The 4975-nt window shown below is 42.7% G+C and overlaps 1 long non-coding RNA gene across 1 annotated transcript in view; it reads right to left on the bottom strand.

Moving 5' to 3' along the window:
• Positions 1–3480, bottom strand: part of LOC116037263 — a 5035-nt gene extending 1555 nt beyond the window's left edge. Inside the window, exon 1 of the long non-coding RNA XR_004101822.2 lies at positions 3469–3480. This is a non-coding gene — a long non-coding RNA (uncharacterized LOC116037263). The remainder of the gene's footprint in view (positions 1–3468) is intronic.
• Between the last annotated feature and the right edge of the window lie 1495 nt (positions 3481–4975).

Below are 4975 nucleotides of genomic sequence, written 5' to 3' on the forward strand. Positions count from 1 at the left end.
CTCCTTTGCTCTGTGAGAGAGAAGTGGCTGCAGAGGTGGCACCTCCCTAAGCTATCTCATATTTTGTCAGTCAGTTTCTCTTTAAAGTTCCCATATTATGAAAAAAAAATCACTTTTTCTGGGATTTGGGGTGTTATTTTGTGTCTCTGGTACTTCCACACGCAAACAAACTTGGAAAAAAAACCATCCATGCTGTTTTGAGTGAGATACGGGTTTCTGAATGTATCCTGCCTTCAGTCTCCGGGTGAGCTGTTCAAAATCTGCACGGCTTTCTACGTCACTAGCCGAAACGAGGTGGCAACACCATGCTAGCGGTTAGCCCCCTCGTTCTCAATGCTACATTGCTACAACACACACAAGTTCACCATCATCTACAAAAGAACTACTTACATGTCCCTGTTCTGCAGGTATTCCACGCAAAGTTGGAAGTGTGCCCTCGTTTAGAAGAAGTCTCCCGGCTAATCCTGCCTTGTACTGACTGCTGTTAGAGAAACAGCTAGCTAGCAATTGTGAGCCTTACCTAGCTACTGCGCATGTGCGAATCCCAACAAAGATGGTACAGCAGTGAGATGTCTCACTCTGTAGCTAAAACAGAGACCTGAACACACAGGGTGAAAAGAGGAGCTGCAGTAATGTGCAGTACAACAAAAAATATGGTGTTTTTTGATAATTAAACATTAAACCATGTAAACCTATTCTGGTACAACCTCTAAATACAATTATGAACCTGAAAATGAGCATAATATGAGCACTTTAAAGCTCTTTCTCCCTCTCTCTTCTCTCTCTATTTCAACGCTTATACCACGAACACACTCTTTCCATTAATCTGTCTGTCTGTGTGTGCGTGTGCGCGTGCGCGCGTGCGTGCGTGCGTGCGTGTGTGTGTGAGAGTCATCTCCCCTATGTTAAGATAGCAAAGCACAAAGGCAGATGGTATTTCAGCCTTCCTCTTCTTGTGAGCATACACAACACACACACACACACACACACACACACACACACACACACACAGCCAGCTTCTGGCTCCAGTGTACTGACCTTGTGACTTGTAAGCTTTGTTGTATAGACTGTTGTGTAGAGGAACTTTTCTCGTTGCTTTACTTTAATTGTCCAAAATTGTGAAAGTTCCTCACACAATTAGTTTATCTAAAAAACAAAAAAAAAGATTTTGGCCTATCACAGATATACTGGTATATATTGTAAAGGGTATACAGGGTTTCCCGCAGCACTTTGCAGTTAAGGCGGCCGCCTAAGCAAGACAAGCCTGCTGCCTTAACTACGTCGTCAAAAAAAAAAAGAAAGTGAATGATCTAAATCTAATGAAGCAGAAAATATGTTACGGCCACAGCAAACAAACACAACTTAGGCTAAATGTGACCATCAACATATTGAACAACACCAAACCCAAGGAATAATTAAAGTAAATCAAAGTTTATTTACAATTTAACTACAGTTAATTAAACCAAAACTATGGGAGTCTGGAGGTCTAGCCAAAAAGAACAGAAGGGAAGAAGCCTGAGCTTGTGTTAATGTTAAAACACAAATGTCAGCCAAAATATCATAATCATATTTGAAAAAACATTCAAATATCGATATCCATGACATCCTCAAGAATCTCGTTTCAGTTGGGCTTTAATTTATAGTAAAGTATTAAGATTGCAGAGGTAGTCATGTTCTGTGTGGATTATTTCTGTGTCTAATAATGTGACTGCTAAATCTCAGAAGGAGTTGCTCCGTGTTAGTCAGACAAACAAAATAGACAACCCACAAAGCACCCACTCTGGAGATTTCTGCATTTGAAGATAGCATAATAACAGATGTGGGGAGAGTGTCATTGTTGTTGTTGTTTGAAGGATCTCCCACTTTACTTGCTTTGCATACATGAAAGGAAATACCAAGGAGCTAAATGCAAATTTAGGGGAGAATGTCACTTTACCTCGAACTCTGATCACAAGATGCGTTGCTATTAATTATCTTGTGTGCCGGGTCGGTTTACGTAGCTGTCAATAGCGGAACCAAACAAAAAGTTGAATTTCTTAAATAAATTAAAGTAAATTCCGTCCTGTGATGGCGGCAGATGCCCTTGGTGTGTTATGTCGGCGCAACATGTCTCAGGAAGGCCAGGCCTATGGCACGCTAGCATCCTGAAAATGTATTCCATTTCATTATATTTAACCTTGCAGCCTGCTCTCATCAGTGGATCAGGAGTGTGCCATCTCGCAGGCACACCGAGATATAATTACTTTCTAACGCACGAAGAGCAGAGAAAGAGAGAGAGAGCGGCAAAGAGACAGAGAGAGGATGAAGGAATGAACAATGGAGTTTAATTATGCTTTATGGCAACAATTATAGAATGAAAACAGAAAGTCAATAGGCAGAAACATTGTCTCGTTTTCTCTGTTGGGGTGGACTGGGTTTTGCACAGGGCCTGAGGCAAACCAAAACAAGAAACAGTCGAGAGGAAACAAAGGACAGAGGGAGAATATGCCTGATCATATTTATTAGAGAAAGGGAGGAGCTGGTGCAACTCCAAATCCCCCAGTGATTTTCCCCCCCTCTCATATTTCCTCACGCAAACCCGATGCACTACTTCACTAATTGCGCCCTTTGCAAGAAATTAGGAGGCTGTAATGGATCCCACTTGTACTTTCTCCACCTTGATAATTGGAGATGCATGGTTTGGCCCCGCTCTGTTTGTAGGGCAGCGACGAGAAGACGGTGGATTTCGAGGAGCTTCGCATGCGGCGTCAAACTCAGCCGGACGTTTTGTTTTCTGTCGCTTACTCACAGAGCTAGAGTCAGTGGGATTAGCAGTCAGATTATCATGCCTCATCGGCAGCAATGCGCGCGCACGCACACACACACACACACACACACACACACAGATAAGCCACCGTACGCTCACACGCAGACAAACACACTCAATCAAGAACAGATTAATTAAAGGGAACAGTCTAATTAGTGTCATTAAGGAAGGAATAATAGGCTCATACATAGGGAGCTCAGTGTCTACACACACACACACACACACATGCTTACATACCCCAAAACAACAAAAAAAAACATGGAACACAACTAGTCAGCCATCAATGTCCATAAGAAGGAATAGTGTATCAGTTTGTTTGGAAAGTTTTAATGGTGTTGAATCAATATTTCACTGTTGAACACACCACGCTGAACCTAATATGCCTCCTTTTCGCTCTTTATGTGTGATCATGTCTTTTCAAGTTAGAAGAGAGCCGACAAAAGTGGACACAGCTGAGTTGCCATGAGCAACAAGCCCTCATGGTAACCCGGAGTTACTCAACCGCCAAAAAATGCCTTCGGTGGACCGTTGAACAAAGGAGCCAATCAGTAATTGGTTTTTTGCAAAACAACCCTCTGACCACCCTCCTTTTTTTCTTTTCCACTTTAACTTGCTCTCACACAGGCAGGCACAGAACAAATCAGAACCCCAACCTTGCACACGCATGCACACACACACACACACACACACACACACACACACACACACACCTGATTTTATGCTAGGGGCTGTATAAAAATGAATCGAGGGTGACAATGTTATGCCGAGTGGAGCCCTGTGCATCCTATTTTCATCATTTACCCTAGGCTAAATGGATTTGGAACACTGTTGGATGGCTCACCTCTCACACTGATTTGCCTACTTAAATGTGAAAAATGGTACATTTCCAAATTCAACCTCATGTTCTTTCCTTTTTTCTCCCCTCTCACTCGCCTCTGCTAAAGTACTCCCTGCTAGTGACTCAAGGACTCTTTGAAAAAAAGGAAGTGGACCAAAAAAATTGCAGAGGTATTATCACTACAGTAGTATGTTTTCACACTGATAGAAGTGGCATGCATGTACGCACAGTATTGTACTTGCACGCGGATTGGTGGAAAACTGAACTGCTACTACAGAAAGTAAAGGAATACATTTTCTTCAAGTTTCAAGTCTTTTTTGATTTCATGTAATCGTGTGCATGTTAAAGCGTTGGTTCACCCAAATGACCAAAAACGTTTCTTCTCATTTACCCCCTAGCGCTTTAAAGCCACACAGATTGTTTTGGTTTTAAAATATATATCTGTAGACATTTTTTTTTACATGTAAACATAGATTCATTAGCCTGACAAGCCAGACCCACATCAAGATGTTGGGTCTGGGAACTCACCATTGGCAGGGCTCAATCCGAGGGGCGGGATAAACGGTTGTCTTTCAAATTCCCTCTGCACGCAATAGGATAGCGCTACAACCAGGCAGAGCAACGCTAGTTGATAGATTAAACTTTTGCTGTATCCGGTCGGCAAAACTCCGAACACATCTTCCTTTTTTAAGAATGACTTCAGTACCGTTCTTTGTTCTTCCAAGTCTTCCAGAGTCACGGCCAAAGCCGATTCCAAAGACCGTCATTATATTACGCCCGCCCACCGACTCTATACACGATGTGATTGGCCTGACTAGAGTTTGGTTTTTCCAGCTCGCAAGCCAACGGAGAGTTGCTAGACTGACCCTGGCTGCAAATTACATTTACATTTGCTGCCGCTAGGGTGCGTCTAGATTTCTAGGCTATAGATTCATGCCCTCTGCCCCATGTCATGGAGGTGGATGTAATTTCAGTCTGTGGTGCCCACAGCGTTGACTGATAACTACCATATCTCTCTAGCGTCAGTGTCTGGGTCTCACCCCGTTAAAGTCACTTTACTGTGATCAGGTTTCATTGGGACTTCTTTCTTCAGAACTCCATATGAAGACTGTTGACAGTGTGTGTTGATTTTACAGATAGGCGGGAACATTGTTTCTGGAAAGGCAATTTGCTGTTGAATTTTGAAATGCAACTGTGTCAATTCAATGCTGTGAGCAGCACAAGCTAAATACCATTCGCCTTCATTGTATTGGAAGTTTAACACAAGGTTGAAAACAACCTTGTGTTAAAGAAATGCAAGGGGCTGCAGTTGCTTCAGGTACGGGTGAGGC

This window comes from Sander lucioperca, chromosome 9 (genome assembly GCF_008315115.2).
Source record: "Sander lucioperca isolate FBNREF2018 chromosome 9, SLUC_FBN_1.2, whole genome shotgun sequence".
NCBI lineage: Eukaryota > Metazoa > Chordata > Actinopteri > Perciformes > Percidae > Sander > Sander lucioperca.